At 41.3% G+C, this 18077-nt stretch overlaps 1 protein-coding gene across 2 annotated transcripts in view; it reads right to left on the bottom strand.

Moving 5' to 3' along the window:
- The window catches only part of gabra3 (gamma-aminobutyric acid type A receptor subunit alpha3), a 166579-nt gene extending 158512 nt beyond the window's left edge, over positions 1-8067 (bottom strand). For both annotated transcript variants that reach the window (XM_034226685.1, XM_034226686.1), the window contains exon 1: positions 7640-8067. The gene's annotated coding sequence lies outside the window, so the exon portion shown is untranslated. The remainder of the gene's footprint in view (positions 1-7639) is intronic.
- Positions 8068-18077: the final 10010 nt, after the last annotated feature.

The following is an 18077-nucleotide window of genomic DNA, read 5'->3' as shown; positions in this document are numbered from 1 at the left end:
TATTATTACTTTTTTTTTAATTAATTTTGTTTTAATTGTTTTTTCAGTTTAATTATACTTAAAGTTCAGGGTAATCAACTGTTAAAAACATACTGTTAAAAAAAAAAATCTCCAATAAATTGATGCTTTCAAAGTAAATGGATATTCGTTTTTAATAATCGTGATATCAATTATTGACCCAAATAATCGAGATTATGATTTTTGCCATAATTGAGCAGCCCTAATTGGTACTGGTATCGACGACTTAATTTTTAGTAATGTGACATCCTCATCTGTAGCTGTAGTGCGATAGTCTTTCTGCAGAATACCTTGTTACACTCTTACACTTCTATTCTCCTCTTTAACTAACACTCATCAGGAGATGGATACAGATATTTTCAGCAGATGGGAACTCGTGCACAGCCCCGGCTTTAGTACCAAATGATTGAATCATTATTCATAGGTATGCCCCATAGCAGTTGTAAATATGTTACTGTCTGCAGCTGCTGTTAGTGCATAAGAAGCTGCAGTTCATGTCTGTAGAGTACATTTTCAAGCAATACATAATGTTAATAAAAGCTGCTCTGCAAGACTGGTTACACCCAGGTAAACCTCCTATATGTGAATGCTATTTTGTAGATGGATATTAAGTCTATGCTCTTTATGGGTCTTTCAAAAGCAGAACTGTCTGGCGATAAAAGTGCTTTAAGGGTCCGACCATTTGTGAAAACCACTTCCTAGTGTTATTGTTATTACAATTCGCAGTGTAAAATAAGATTTTGAATGACGTCTTTGTAAAATGTTTAGCACTTACAATGTCTAATCCAAAACTGCAATGCCTTCTTTACCTGTCTTAACCATGACTATGCTGTAACGTGGTGAACAAGCTGCAAGGAGGATTAAAACCAATGCAAAGAGACAAGTCTTCATCTCTCCTGTTTGGGCATCTTTCACTGGATGTCTGTCTCTCATTGATTTTTAGAACTGCTAATGTTTTTTAGTCTTTGAATGACATGGCACCAACCTGACTTTGAACTTGAGAGCCTCTCTGTGACAAAAATCCTCAAACAGAAGTCGCCTGAGCCTTTCTGTGTCAAGGTGAAAGACTAAAGGTGTCCATGTTGTTGCTGTCTGGACCCCTCAGCTCAGGAACAAGCCTCCAGCATAGTAGCATTGCAATTAAGGCCTTTTTAACATCTTTGATGTTTACTCTTCCTGCCTCCCTGCAGCCTTCTCTCATCTCGGTGTTTAGCATTTGTTATCCCCATGACTACCTCTGTTTGTTGAGGCATTCAGGTTAGTCAGTCATTATAACCTTGACTAACAGATTTCCTGTGGCAAATGCAGACAATCTGATAGTTATTGTTCTTGACAGCGATAGCTTATGCTTTAATTTAAACTGTAAAATCCCCTTGTGCATTACAAAGATACATTTCAACAGCAATCATCACACCTACATCGTATTGGAGCATGGCAATGCAAGGGTGATGTAAAACCATCTCTGTGAGAGGCATTTTCCTGTGCTTTACCTTGTGCAATAAAGAGTAGGCTGAGACAGCATGAGGGTGGCCAAACGCTATACGCACATTAACATCCCACAATCATCTGCCAGCCTGTGATAACATAAAATAATGATACGGTGGCCTCTGTAGGGAGTTTACCTATAAGGAAGGGAGCGGTATGTGCAGAAATGTGCGTTCAGTAAGATGGAGTTACATAAGGAAATTGCAGTCCCGTGCTTAGGCCTCGCCATCAAACAATGTACATTGACCTTTCTGTATGACGGTGTGATGAAGAGCTCTAAACATGGCATGAACTGTGGACTTCTGCACAGGCAGGCACTCACTGTACTGTCCATAGATTATATAGTGTTGGGACTTGGGAGATGTTGCTGTGTGGGTTGTTTGTTTTATCAGTTCATTTAGTTGCCTTTTCAGATCCATTAGACATCAATCTCTTTTTCTTATCCATCAAAAACAAAGTTAAAGATGAATTGTACTGTCCAATTTGATGTTGTGACAGCCCTCACTATAACTAGCCATCATTTTTATTCATTTGCTTTCTTTATTGATTGTTTGATCCACAATCACAATATACCGAAATCAAATCAGTATCATACATACTGTATCTTAAGCTCAGGATAACATGTAGAAATAGCTGGTTTAAAAAAAAAGTTATTATCCCATAAAAAACACGAGCAGCAAATTGTGACAAGTTTGAAGCATGGACTTGGAAGGACTTTCTGCCAGACCTTTTTTTATTTTGCAATATTTGTTGAGCTCTACTTTGACTTTCCACTGCCTCTCAGTCTTTTGTATCTCAAGGTTTTTGATTGTCGCCAAAGTATTATCTTGAGGCCAATGCCATCTTCTGATATAAATAGAAGTTATATGAAATGCTTTTTCACCTCCACGTTTTGACGAATATGTTGAGAACACACACAATCTGATCAGGATTCATTGATACTTTGAAAACAGGATCACACACATCATATTCAGTGTTTTTTCTTTTGATTATATATCGTAAAGCCTGCACTTACTGTAGCTGTCTCAGAATAACCACAAAAACGTGTGTGCTCTTCTCCGCCTCACTGGGTGCATTATATTTTGACATCCTGCTCAGTTTCACAATAGTAAAAATGATCAATGTCAAAATTGGTTAACCCCTCAGGACGCACCATGTAATCGGGTCCATTAAAAAAAAAATAGTAAAGACAATTAAAGCTCCTCTCTCTTCTCACAGAAAGCCCTCCAGTTCCCAATAATCCTCTCTCCATATCTCCGGCCAAAAACACCAGGTTACCGAGGCAACAGCTGAGGGCAACTTGTTTTTTTGTAGTGTTCTGTGACAAAGTGCCATCACCATCACCATTCTAATTGAAATCGAGGTAAACCTGTGACCAAGATGGTCAGCGTGATGTGTGGGTGCAGAATAATGGCAGTTTCTTTTTTATTTAGAGTGGGGGGGTGGGGGTTGCGATTATGCAACCATGGAAGGTTTAATTGTCTATTCCTGTGTGCCTGCAGCCTCAGTCACACCAGAACGTGTGCCACCATTCCCCTCTGCACACATCACACTTGACTGCAATTTGTACCATGCACCTTGATTCATAATATATGCCCCCCACTGTCTTTGCCAACAACCTTCAAGCTCTTTTTCTAAGCTTATCTGGATCAGGAACAAAATCTTGCAACTCACTCATTGACTTAAAGCCTAAAATACCTCTTGGTCCTCTGCCAACTTGGATCAAAAGGCCAATATTTAATGCTTTTCTGTGCCGGTCGATCAAATTAATGCACATTATTCACTAAACAAACAACGTTCCGAGCAGCTTTGTAGCTTTAAGTACAGCTGTTGGCTTTCTTCAGCACCATTTGAGGTCTTGAATGTGTATAATCAAACAACCTCAGACATTTTAAGGAGTTTCTCAGGGTCTGCTGACATTCCGCCAATTCACTCTATCATGATGCGACCCTTTAGGGTCCCAGATCAGATTATGACATTTTGACTGTAAACACCAAAGGTCAAAGTTAAACCCTGAAAGAAGGTTAGAGTTAGAGATGCATATCGTTGACTTTTTTACGATGCCGATACCGATACCACTGAACGATACCGATACTCGACCGATACATATCGTGATACTTTCATGTTGCATAGGGGAAACATTTTATCATCCCGCAATTACTCCCATGAAGCGCTTTATGATATAGTTAACATGTCAAATGAATATTAAAATTAATTGTGGGACTTCAACCTTTTAGTACTGAACAAACAATGAAAAACACGTTTGTCAACACGGGCTTGAAGACTGTACATTCCTGTACTCTGATTTTATGTGACAGTAGCAAATGTTTTGAGAGCTTGGCTGTGTTGCCGCCTTTCCCAGAAATAAACTTCTTGCAGTGGTTACAGACCCCACCATTCAAACTGGCAGTCATATGCAGCCACACTTTAGATTTTCGTGAAGGCATCGAGCTAATGAAAAAAAGAAAGCTAACCGAAAGGCTCAGACGTTCGGGAGGAAGGTGAAGGGCGTTGCTTGGCAATCAAGCCAATCACCGAAGCCTTTGCAAGACGCGCAATCTGATTGGCTGGCGGTTTGAGCGCGAGTTTAAGGATATATTGCCTCAATTTATAAAATAAAAAAATAATACATTTGAGTATGGAAAACCGGATCTGATTTCGGTACAGTATACCGTAGCCACCAGTAACCGGTATTTTGGTAATACCGAGAACCGGTATGCACCCCTAGGAAGAGTAGGAGAAAATGAGCAGGTACAAGGTAGCATTGTGTTCTCAACAACCTACAGTTGCATACAGATTCAAAAAGAAACATATGACTCATACCTACAGCATGTACATTTAACAGAGGCTCTAATCTGAAAGGCTTAAATGGAATTCCAGTTCTGATTCATTCTTTCTTGCTCTTCTTCTTTGCAGAACATGTACAGTGAGGGCGATTACCTCCTCCATCCTTTCTGCAAACGTGTGAGAAAGAAAAGGTGAACATCTGCGCCGAAAATGGATCCTAAGCAGGTATTGTTAAGTGATGAATGTTAAGGATTCCTTTAGAGGAGAATATGTAAAACTGTTGCACAAATGTCTTTGTTTTGAAAAGACAAGCCGGTTGTAGTTAAATAAAACAATAAACGCATATATTACAGATCTTATCTCAAGGATATTTTCATCTGTGCTACTGTGGCCACTCCAACAGTGTTTCATCAAACAATCATCAGCGATTAACTCTGAGCATAACGTACTTGTTGAAAATGTTTTATGCAGTTTTGGCAAGCCGGTTGAGCAGCTAAATCTCCGAGATGTGCTTTCACACAAAATCGCTCTTGTTAAGAGACTTCCACGGAAATACAGTAGTACGACTTGTGTGTTGGTGGAGCTTTTCCGTTACAAATTACAGATACGGGGGAGAGAATTTGCACATGATTAAGATCAGTGACAATGAGAGAAATGATCGTAAATCATTAGGCGTCTGGAGGCAACATTATTCCTGTGTGAGTGGAGCTTCCGTGATTAATCTCCCGCCTCCCCTGCACATAAACGGGGAAATGATGGTAGATCAGAGAGCCAGAGAATGAGTGAGGTGGGTACAACTCTTGAAAGCAGAGAATATGCACGAGTAATTTTGGGGTGATCCGAAAGCACTCAACAACATTAAAATATTCAATTTCTCCACTTCCTCCTACCAATTATTTTTGGTTGGGCTGGATAAGTGAAGTAAGTGTGTCTCCGGGTCTCTATTAACACAGCGTGGCCTCTCTTATTGTCCCGCCTTGTTCCACTTTTCATCATCTTTGCCCCTCGTGGAGCCACACTGTAAATTTCCTCTGAAATATTCGTGGTCATCACTGAGAAGATAATGGCTGAGGCCTCAATATACTTACAGGGCTCTTGTGATTACTTCCTATCATGTGTGATCATAATCACCATCAGACGGTGGTTTGATGGCGTAGTAGCCCCATGTCCACTTGAGCTGTGTGGTGGATCTCAGTGACGCCTCCAAAACAAGCTTCTTTTAAAACAGCAGTGGAGGGTAAGCTTATTGTTTAGTATACTAATTTGGTTCCTCAAAATGTTGTTAACATTAATGCTAATTTATGGGCAGAATATTTGAGAGTGTGCTTTCCCCTTAGCACTCCAGGAGACATTAGCCTTGTTTATTTTGTAATCGCTCGAGATGCTTTGCATTTTACTGCACCATCATGCCTTACTCTGCCTCGAGGAACAATATGGAAATGGTAATCCTCGCAACAATCTGCTTCTATGCACGCTACCTGTTTCATTTGGCTGCCTCTGCATCCAAATAAAAGCAATTACAAACACATCCTCCAATCACGACACTTCAGATGTTTGCAGCTTCACAATACAGTGAGTCGTGGAAGCACAACATATCCATCTGCAACTCTGGGAAAAAGATAACACCTCGCCTGAACAGAATCTGCTCTGCCTGACACATTCCCTGCTGGACAATAAATCTGAGTTTGCTTTTCTCCTTCTACCACGCAGCCATTTGCTGTGAGAAAAAAGGGTCTCGCCGCGGCGTATGTCTCAGCAGATGAAGAAACTGGCTGAGAAAAGTCATTTACTTGTGGTCACACTCATGAGTCCAGGGAGTCATCACATTATGAGCCCTGTAGCGTGCAGACTGAGAGATATCAGCAGGGGGAGAAGGCTGCGAGGAGCTTCAGATGACTGTGCATTACATCAAAAGAGGTAAATACATGAATATGTCATGTGCAGGGGAAGAACTCCTTAAAAAATGTGGCAGGAAAAAGGACAGAGCGAAGAGTGGAAAACAATCCTCAGGAGTGCAATACTTCTTAAAACCTGGATCTGGATGACAGAGAATGGCCTAGGTTGACATGCAGAAAACCTATGAAGCTAATATGCAGAACAAACAGGTTTGTTTGTGTACAGCCTGTCTGGAAAAGAGCCAATTACTGTTCCACACTGTGCACACAGATGCATCACAAATAACAATTTTTGAGAAAAATCCTTCTCCAGCTCATGGGTGGAAACCATTTGCTGCCCACACACACTTTTTGGGCTGCAAACAAACAGAACAACAACAGTAGTTCTGAGTGTGTTTTGTTTGTGCTGACCCAATTTAACCTGATATTTTCAAGGGGCGGATTTGCTTATGCAGCTGGTTTTGTTATTGAAACATCATTGCAATTTGACATTGCTGCATACTGTATGTGCCCATTAACCCCTTGCATGGTCAGCACAGGGAGGAGGGGTGAGGGGATGGAAGGAAGAGAGTGTGGGTGGAAACACACAAAGACACATACAGATTTAGGAGGGATTATATATTTTTTTAATGAGGCAGACTGATGCTTCCCTATTTTATGCTTCAGCAAAACAAAGCTATATCGAGTTTAATCATTTTTTCTGTCGTTATGAAATGTATTATCTGTTTTTCAGTTAAACTTGTGAATTCGGAAACACACACGCTGGATTTCATTGTATTTAAAAGTGAGTGTCTGTGGGTATTTGTCTGTATGTGTGTGTGGGGGGGGGGGGGGGAGACGCACCAAACTGGCAGACCCTGCGCTGTAATGGCTTTTTGTTCCAAGGTTAAGTTAGCCTCTGCTCAACAGTGTTGTCACTGGTTGCGGTAGCTTGTGTTTGACGGGATTTTGCGCACACTGGGTCAACGAGCACGAGGGCTTGAGTCAAGCATGTGCGGATTTATTTATGAAGAGGAAAAAAAAAACGTTACGCGCGCCGTCGTTTAATTGGCCATCAAGGGAAAGTAACATCAGTGTCGCATTGTGGAGCCATTTGACTGTCCTGAGATGTCAAGCCATTTAAACAACGCCTTTGTCTCAACTGCACGCACACAAACACACACACACAAAAAAACCCACATGTGTTGCTTTTCACTGCCCATAACAGCACTGCCCATAACAGCACCTCTATCATACAGCATGCAGCGCCGCATCCCCACTTCCACATGCGAGGGAGACCTGTTAAACCATCACTTACACTGTGGTAGCCTCACACAAACAGCAGTTGTTGCATGTGAATGAAACATTGTCATGGAGCCCGTTTCCAATCATCCCCGACTGCAATGTTTGCAGCGACATGTGCGTAACCCATAATAAACAACGATAAGCATTTAAAGAAATAATAATAAGCTCACCAGCAGATATAAAGGGATGTGTTCTAGCTGTTTCTTCTCTCCCGACTGGCTTTCCTCGGGGTTAATGAGCTTCTTGTTCGGACTGATTTCTCTCTCAGCTGTTATTGTCCACTGTTTTTTGGTTGTTTTTTTCTTTCTTTTTCTCCAGCGGTGAAACAATAAGCCGAAATCGGCGTCCTCTCGCAAAGCTCTGCCCTCTTCAAACTAACCTTCCCGCCCCCTCCGTCTATCCATCTCAGATTGGTGCTGGTCAGGAGGGGACCCTGAACCCGGGGGCTGCTTTAGAGGCGGTGATCTGTCACTCGCGGATCAATGCCCACATGGACATGAGGTGGACGTTTGCGCAAAGGGCTCACTCTTTACCGACCAGCTTGTCACTGGTGCTCTCGACAGCTGGAGGGAACTCTTTTTTTCTTTCTTCTCACCCCCCCCCCCCTCCCCACCTCCTCTCTCTCTCCTTTTGCACAAAAACCCTCCCAGGCAAGATACAGCAGTGAGTGGGCCCACTTATTCTGTGGGCTCCGCGCGGTGCCAGGACTGACGCAGGTGCCCAAGGTCCATCCGCGGCTGACAGTTGCCGCTGCCTCTGACAGTGATATAGCAACCTCATGTGAGTCATTGCAGTGGAAGGAAAAGGGAGCAGATCATTCCCCACTCTGTGACCTTGGGTTGGTGTGTGGTCTGATCAGAGGGAACTGGGTAAAAACAAGTGAGGAGAAAGAAGAATTAGACATCTCTCCATCAAGCCATCACAAGGTGCCCTTGTGCAAAGCATGTAAAGGCACCTCTCACCCCTGCTCAATGCAGCGGTAAATAGTACAACAGTGTGCCGGCACTGTGCCAACTCCCAGGTGTGTTGGTGTGAACAGCAGGCAGTTTCTGACCTGATTTTGTTCTCTGTGATACAAACATTTAAATATATTACTACTGGCAGAATTGGACAAATGAGTGACCTCTCACTCAAATTTTCAGTCACATTTCAAATGAAAAATTAAAGCTGCCATGGAAGTCGATAATTACCTCTGCCATGTTTCCTTGTCTGTCAGCAGGATTACGGAAAAACGACTGGACCAATTTTAATGTAACTTGGTGGAAGGTTTAAGCATGGGCATAGAAAGAACGTATTATATTTTGGAGCACATTGTAATCACATGCTGGAAGTAAGGTTCATTTTCCTTAACATTGTATATAGTGGATTAGTGTTGCATTCACATGCATGTTGGAATAATCAGACACTGATTTGCGAGCTGTGAAAATTCACATGAATGCCCATTATGTCGGAACAGAAAGTCAACGAAAGATAATACCTTTTTTGAGCTCACCTAAACCATTTGCAGTGCTTTTCATTGTCAAAAAGCAAAAACATTCTGAACTATAATTTTTTTTAAAAGACCTCCAAAGATTCTTCTCTCTAGCTTCTATGCTGTCTCTAATTTACGACTGAAGCTAAAGTCAGAAGAACAGATTCCCAACTTAGAAAGGAACTATCCAAGAGCACAATAATGCAGCATTTACCTTTAATGTGGTCCATTTAATATAACTTTTTATTGATTCTGGCCATGGTACTGCAAAATAAAAAAGAGAAATTCATTTCACAATTCCCCAGTTTTACATTACTGTAGTGCAAATCGGCTTTAAAGTGGTCGTTGTATACTGATGCTTAAAATGATGCTTGTCTTTATTGCTGAAGATCATTTGCAACATGATTACCTTTTGGTATCTAATAATCTAATCCTGACTCCTTATTTGTTTGCTAACCATGCAACATATCCTATGTAATTACCCTGCTGTATTTACTATATATTAAGATAGCGCACAGGTTGCTCTCATGGTATTATTTGGTTGAATAGTTCTCAGACAAGCATTAAATCAGAAAAAAAGTTGCCTGTTAACAGGAACGGCAATTGAGAGAAAGAGCATGCTGTGTGCTTAATAACAATTTAATAACATATATATCTTTGGAAATTAACATCAGAATGCTGTTCAAACTGCCCTTACATTTACAATATTGCTGTTAAATGTTACACAGTATTTGTGCTAATATATTCTCTGTGACTGGTACAGTAGTCCTTAAAATAGTGCTCCTTGGATGCTCATGAAGTCGGACTGCTTTAGAGAGTGCTTAAACCAAATAAAGACTTAATGTTCATGAGTAATAGATGAGCAACTTTCGTAGCCAAGTCCTCTGAGATTCGAGTTATCATATCTGCTCAGCATAAACCTTTAGGTGACTTATAGTAACCTTTTCAGTTAATTTAACCATATAGACAATAAAACAAAGGAGCAATTCCATGTTTTCAAACCAGAAGTTTTTTTTCAAGTGGTCATTGACACTTTTGTTTTGCTTTTATAATTGTTATGTAAATGTTGATAGTACAATGTATTGGTTCCCTATAAGCAGTACTCGAGTTGAGGGGGGATGAGGGGGGATGAGGGGGGATGAGGGGGGATGAGGAGGGATGAGGGGGGATGAGGGGGGATGAGGGGGGATGAGGGGGGATGGCATCCCCCCCTGAAATAAAAACGTCAAAAGTCATTTAAGTCAAAATCATCCCCCTTCTAAAACTGCCATTCCCCCTTTCCACCCCTTATGTAATTTTATCAATGAACGTGGCACTGGTATTACTGCTATTTCAACATTAATTTTGCGCATTTTGAGTAAAATACTGTGGGCCAGGGAGCACGCACACACGCAATGACATTTTTACCATGTCACTGACGCTATACTATGCGAGTGCCCTAGAGGGCGCCAGAGCGCCGTGATGCGCCTGTTTGATCGATGCCAGAAGCGCAGGTAACGGTCATCACAATGGCCAAGCAACCAGGAGGACAACGCGATCTGAGGGACTTCATATTTAACACTAGAACCGCCAACGGGTACATTTTACCCGCAGCTGTTTTTTGATTGTATGTAGGCCTAACTTTTTTTCAATAACATATTAAAGTCTCCCAGTCCGTGACTTTTCCTGAAAGTGTGTTATGTAGCACCCTGTGTTGTTAACAATTGTCAATATGAAGTCAGATTGAAAAAATCGCCAAAAAAAATTCCATTTATACCTATATCCGCCAGCGGGTAATATTTACCTCATAGAAAAATGCAGCGTAAACATGACGTGTTTCTATAGCAACGCCTTTTGTCTACTGCGGTTCCTTATAGATTGAGAGAGAGAGAGAGAGAGAGAGATAGATAGATAGATAGATAGATAGATAGATAGATAGATAGATAGATAGATAGATAGATAGATAGATAGATAGATAGATAGATATATGGATGGATGGATAGATAGATGGATGGATAGATAGATGGATAGATGGATGGATAGATAGATAGATATATAGATAGATAGATAGATAGATAGATAGATAGATAGATAGATAGATAGATAGATAGATAGATAGATAGATATATTGATAGAGAGAGAGAGAGAGATAGACAGATAGATAGTTATAGATAGTTTAACATCTTGGAGAATACAAGATCTTGGATGACTGAACTCACGTTGAGGACGTAATGCATGTGCAGGTTACGTGCCAGTTGAATAAAGATGGACACTCGGAATGAGAGAAGTAGTCCGCGTCGTCTGTTTATGTAGACAATTATATGTCCATAGAACAGAACATTACAGATAGATCGATAGATAGTTATAGATAGATAGAGAGAGAGAGAGAGAGAGAGAGAGAGAGAGAGAGAGAGAGAGAGAGAGAGAGAGAGAGAGAGAGAGAGATTTGTAGGCTACCTAAACAAAACATAAGTCTAACACCAAGTGTTTAAATCAGCACTGGTAGCGATATTTTATACTTCATGCACAAACTATATCATATGTGCGATCAAAACTGTGCGATCAAAACTCACTGTTCTGTATGATAAATAAAAGAACATTGTACCTTGAAAATAAATAGCGGGTACATTTTACCCGTTGGCAGTTTTAGGTATACAGCGACCCCTGGCGGTTCTAGTGTTAAAAATACTAAAAATAACATTTCAGGTAAGTCAAGAGTTAGTAATCTTAGTCATTACTCACTACTTTAGTTAACAAAGGTGGAATCTATGGACATAAGCAGCAATAACAACTTAGTTTGGAGTTATACGTTTTTCTCTCGTGTTAGCTAGCTGGTAAGACTCAAAACTGTTGATGAAATGATACCACCAGCACCAGGAGAGCTGAAACCCCTCCTTCAAGCAGTGAACACTCTGGTCATCTCCACAGCTGAGTGTGAACGTGGGTTTAGTCAGATGAACATTTTAACCACAACTAGAAGCTCCCTAGAGGTAAAAAGCATGTCAGCCTTGCTTTTCATCAAGTGTGTTGGCCCTCCACTGAACAAGTTCAGACCAGAGGTATATATGTCAAGACTTGGCTTCAAAGCCATTGCATAGCTAACAATCCGAAAGCAAGAGCCAGAAAAATTGAGACCAAAAAGCATGATTATGAAAATCTTTGGAAACTTCCATGAGATGGGGGAGAGTGGAGTAGGCAGCCATTGACAACATTGGTCCTATTTTGTATTATCTGTATAATCTTTTAATATATTTTCACATTTTGTAAACAATTTCAATTTGCACTTAATGCCCTGTTAAAAAAAGTAACATTGGGAATGTTAACATAAAATATTTGTATTTGAACTGCAATAAAATGATGATGGATCAATATCTTTCTAATTATTTTCCTCAAATTTTTCATGAAGAATTTACATAATGATTTAATTAATTACGATACAAATGTAACCCTTTAGATACCAGTTTTGATCGTATACCAGTAACTGCTTTTTTGAAAAAATACACTATAATTCAATATTCTAAAAACTATTTTGACTTTATTATTAGTATAATCAGTTGGTCCATCTGAATAATAAATGAGGGACTGTTAACCTACAAGATTTGTACCATAGACTTCCATTATAACCACATTTTTGTATCCCCTCCCCCCCTTTAAATTAAAGTGAAAAAAAAATGTTGCACTAATTGTCCTCTGCATTTGACCCTAAATGTTAGTGGTGCCATGGCAGCCCGGGGACCGACTCCAATTCTGAGGTGCCTTGGTCAAGAGCAATGAAAGGAGTATCTGAACATCCATAACATGCATGTTGTTTTAGGAGTATAATAATTATCTTTATGCTGGTTGGTCTCCCACCCTCGGCGGGTTATCATCACAAATTATGTCCCCATATGATAAAATCCACCATCCCCCCTGATTTTTTTTTATAACTTGAGTACTGCCTATAAGCATTGTTTCGGCCTAGATTTACGGCACAAAAGAAAAGCTTCAACCTTTATAACAACAGGAAGAGGAGAGCATGTTTACCCGGTAGCTATCAATCTAAGTTATTGCAGTTCCTTAGTAGAGGTAGGACATTTGGGAATTGGGGAACATAGGAGTAAATAGGAAAGTTTTGGGGGCCCTATTGTACTTTTTGGGTTTCCCCTTTTCTGTAATGTGCCATGTAGGTTTGTGTGCATGTAAATGGTCTGCAAAGGCTAAAATCCCAAAGTTCCCTCCAGAGGGAGTTTCTCTTCTGCACACTCCCCCCCCTGCCTGAAACGCCTCCATTGGACTCCTTTTACTTCCGTTACATAGTAACATAACACTTGTGCTTCTTGGCTAGCTCTCCAACACATTGTACGTGATAGTCTAAGGCACATGTGTCAAACTCAAGGCCCGGGGGCCAAATCAGGCCCTTGGTGGATTTAATTTCGGCCCGCAGGATAATTTCTAATTACTACTAGATCTGGCCCGCCGGTATATTGCACGCACACCTTCACGGTACGTCCACACAGCAGCGTTAAAACAATCTTTCAACGCTTCTGCCCATTCACTTTGAATGGGGTGACGTCACTTTGCCTCACTTTTTGCCGAACTGCATTGTGGGAAGCAAAGCGGAGATTTCCAGGCATCTCAGGATTCAAAAGTTGAGCAATGTTCAACTTTTGAATCTTCTGAAGCTTTCGGTGGAAGCGTCAGCCAATCAAATCATATGCCAGTACAAGCTGTAGCCAATCAAACCGCTGCTTGTGTGTCAGGGGCGGGAGATTCATGTGATTGGTTGTTGGTCGAGCTTCAGACACGCCCGCCGGCACGCTTTTTCCAAAGCCTCTGTGTGGACGTACCGTCACTCAACCCTGAGGATTTCCTCAGCTCAGAGCCTGACCCCAAACATTGATGAACTTGTACTCAAGATGAGATGCCAAGTATCTGGCTTGAACTAGCATCACAGAGCAGCAAACTGAGTTTAAATGGAGGTTTCCATCTGCACTTTCTTTCTTGCGACAACAGGGCATGTTTGCTTTTTTCTTTGAGGGAAATCGTTTTTTTGAAGCTGTTGTTGGCCTGTGGAAAAATATAATCATAAGAAATGACTTTGGAAAAGCTGCAGATAGGGCCATAAGAAATGAATGCAACTGATTATTTAATGTTTAATGTTGTTTTTATAGGCAATCATTTAAGCTTTGTAAGTTCCAGGTTTAATATGTGCAATAAGTTAATTTCAATACGTTTTGCAATAAACATTGAACCAGTCCGGCCCTCGACTAGTACACTTTTTTTTTATTTTGGCCCACTGTGTATTTGAGTTTGACAACCCTGGGGGGAGAGACATCTCTAAGCGGATGACCAATCACAACAGATCCGGAGACCAATCAGAGCAGACTGCTCTGGTTTCAGACAGAGGGTGAAAAGAGGTGCTGCAGCCAGGGGCGGTTCTAGGGGGGGCAGGGGGGGCCCTAACACTGACCTCTGACCCCCCTGTGGCCCCCCTAAAAATGAAAAGTGAAAAAAATGAAAAATGTATGATTTATTACACAATTTATTGAATGACGGAATAGGCGGAACTAACGTTATTCGTCATTCTAGTCGGACCCATTAGAGCGGTGCACTCAGGACCCATTAGAGCGGTGCACTCACTTTCACTGTCCGGCTGAAGCGCGCGAAAAACAAACACTTTTCATCTCGGATCATCAGAGGCTGTTGCATCCAAGAAAGACTGATTGAAACCTACGTTTCGAGAGACTACCACGATAATTGAAGGTGAGTTAAACTATTGTATCCGTGTAATTGTAGATGTAAAGTAGAGATGTAACTGTTCATTGCCTTTATTTTTATATAAATATGATATGGTGTTAGTGCAACAATTGTACTATAACTTAAGCTGAAGCTAACAGTAATAACTATAAGATATATCTGAAATAAATAAGTGTACTGAAACAAATACCAATAACAGTATTGCATTGTTTTCTTATGCACAATTACTTCATACTGTCTAGTTCTCTTTTTCGTCCTGCATTTATTGTGCCCCCCCTCATAAAATAACTGGCCCCCCAGTGGCCCCCCCAGTCAAATTGGTCTAGAACCGCCACTGGCTGCAGCACAGGCAGTATGAACAAAATAAAGAGCTTTTTGAACATTAAAGCATTTAAACATGTCACAATAGAGGCACAATATTATGCAACCTGGACATGTGCATAATATAAATGTGACACAGCTCAATGGGGCTGCTGTTAAAACCTTTGAACCTGCAATTTACCTTCCCTTTTCCATGTCCCTGTGACTTTAGTTTGAACTTCAAGACTTGACTGTTGACTGTTGACTATTGCACGGCTTTTATTGAAACGAAAGTCAACTCACCTCCCTGTGAGGTCCACCCCGAAGTTTCTCATCCTCACCCCCATAATTGAGTTACCGTGGAGAGGTTTCCCCTCACTCTCATCGAGGGTATAGGTTGGCGTTGCTATTTTAATTCATAATTTTCATTTATTGTTTCATTGTGAAGCCCTTTGAGACTCTAATTGTAATTAGAGGCTGTAATAAACGTGATTTGCTGTGAGCTCCTTTGGGCAAGGAGAGGGAGAGGCGGCGGCCAGCTCTGCCAAAGAGCCTGTGAGCCACGAACCAAAGAAAATTCATCCGTACTCCCCCAAAGCGAAATGGCACCCTGCCCCTATCATCAATGTCACCTGCTGCATCCTGGCTTATTTCTTTAAGTTATCTTCTTCTTTGTTTTAATGTGCAACCTCTTAGCACTATTGCAAATATGGCCAACTGAAAGCAAAACATTTCACGCCGCTTTTCTGTCTTACATTTATTTTTGTATATGTTTGCTCTACAATGAACAAACACGGTGTGCCATTTCCACACTTTCTACACTTACCAAGTGCCTCATAGTTAGTTTCCTTTCAATAATTCCTTGAGCTTGCATAATCATGTCCTCCAGCTAATAATTATAAACTCTAGGAAAACTGACACTGAGGTATGTGTACGTCTTGGCTGCTTTTGTTAATTAGTCCCAGCTTGCGGACAAAGAATTGTTGGCTTTTGAAAAACGCTGTATGCAGAAAAAGCCATGGCTCATTTTAATAATTGACTCGATAAATATTGTGTAAAAGTGCAGCATACAACAGACTATATGGGAACAATTAAGTAGCTGAGGTTTTTCTCAAGTTCACAAACCAGTGGTGGAGTGAAAGTAAAGGTACTAATATCACACTGTAAAAATACCTATTCTCAAGTAAAAGTATACTGTATCGAGAACAGTACTTAAGTAAAAGTACTATTAGGAAAATGTACTTAAGTATTAGGAATATAAGTACTCATTGCAGGAAAACTCAACATATATTTATATATTTTAAATTATTTTAAAGCAAAAGCAGCACATTTATACATTTAGAGAGCTGGAACAGAAATATTGTTGAACGAAAAAAAAAACTCAATTGCATTAGTTTTCTGTTGACCCACTCATGGTTTTAGTGACTTAAATATAATGTTGGATGGTTTAATCTTTACCAAATAATAATATTAAAAAAAAATCCTAAGTATTCTGTGTCAAAATCTTATTTTATAAAGATACAAGCATATAAAACTGTAAAATAGTCCTCAAACTCATACGACCAAATAGGCCGATTGTTCAGGCCCAATTATTACGACCAAATATGTCGTTTGTTCAAGCGCTTAATACGTCCTATAATCACGTTTTAAAGTTTTCGCCCTCTAGTGCTCCCGTTGAATGTAAACGTGACAGATGGTCATTTATTCACAAATAACCCTCTCTGTAAAATCCTAAATTGTAGGATAGTTTGGCCATTAAAACGCTTTTTGATTAGATTTCTAGCGAGAAGTGTATATTGTACTTTTAGAATCCACGTCCAGTCGATATGTAGGATCTATAGTTTGATAGATATTACGAAGATGATTTGAGGTATGCGGCAGCCTCCATGTAAAGTTACGGGTTGAAAACAGTATTTCCGGTCTTGACGTTTTCATAATAAAACCAATGATCAAATGATTTAACAGTGATATCTGCAGTACTCATCAACTAAAAAACATCAGTTTATCCTTGTTAATTATACAACATTTATCGTTCTCATTCATAACACTCCGTTCGATGTCTCACTATGAGATGCGCCTCAACGCGTATGCAAGCAGAAGCATCAATCTCATTACGTCAATCCTGATTGGCTGGTGATCTTGACGTCTACGTCAGGGAATCCACCCACCCTTTAAGTAGTTTGCGCTACGTCGCAGCGTCATTCAAACACCTCTTCTCGCTTCAGAGCACACACCAGTTAATATTGTAATCTGCCCTGCCGTTTTTTCTTTCGAAATAACGGTAAGGTTTGATTTTTTCTTCAAACAGTAACATACCTGTTGCTAGTTTATCCCTCCGCGCCGACACCACGGCGAGCGGGGACGGACTCTTCTCTCCCTCACACCAGAGGAGACGGAGATAAGAAAGATATTAACACACCAGTTAATATAGAAAAATCTACCCCGACGTTTTTTCCTTTCGGAATAACGATAAGGTTGGATTTTTTTCGGTAACATACCTGTTACTAGCTTGTCCCTCCGCGCCGACACCCCGGCAAACGAGGATGGACCCTTCTCTCCCTCACACCAGAGGAGTCGGAGGCTCGGAGGCTCAGGAAGCTATCGATACCCCCGGTTCGTGCGGACATTGTGCCCGCTTCACCATCAAGAGCCTCCGCCGACGGCTAGCGCGCCAAGCTAGCCTGTCGGGACGGGACCCCTTCATGTCCGTTGATTCGCCGACCGGCAATCGGGACATGGTGGCGACTGCCGCGGAGATTGAGCCCCGCGCTGTGTCAGGCTGGGGCCCGGTGGCGGCAAGAGCCGCGAGAGCGGAGCCCCGCGTTGTGTCAAGCTGGGGCTCCCAACTGGACCTCACCGTGGTTCCACCCGCGGAGGATGTCCTACAGCTGGATTATATGGAGGAGGATGAAGAGGATGCCTCTGAGTTCCTCTTATCCGACTCGGATGAGCACGAAGATGGCATCTTCGTTTCATCTGCCCAGGCTGCCAAGCCGGAGGCGATGTCCGCTCCCCCGGGCGAAAGCACACTAGCTTCGCCCTGCCTCAGTATGGACTTGCAGGCCGTGTGCCAACGCGCTGCGTCCAGGCTGGACATCCCCTGGCCTGAAGTGGCCAAGGAG

This window comes from Gymnodraco acuticeps, unplaced genomic scaffold (assembly GCF_902827175.1).
Source record: "Gymnodraco acuticeps unplaced genomic scaffold, fGymAcu1.1, whole genome shotgun sequence".
In the NCBI taxonomy this organism is placed as follows: domain Eukaryota; kingdom Metazoa; phylum Chordata; class Actinopteri; order Perciformes; family Bathydraconidae; genus Gymnodraco; species Gymnodraco acuticeps.
Note: the sequence above shows the minus strand (reverse complement) of the source record. Positions and strands in the feature narration are given on the sequence as shown.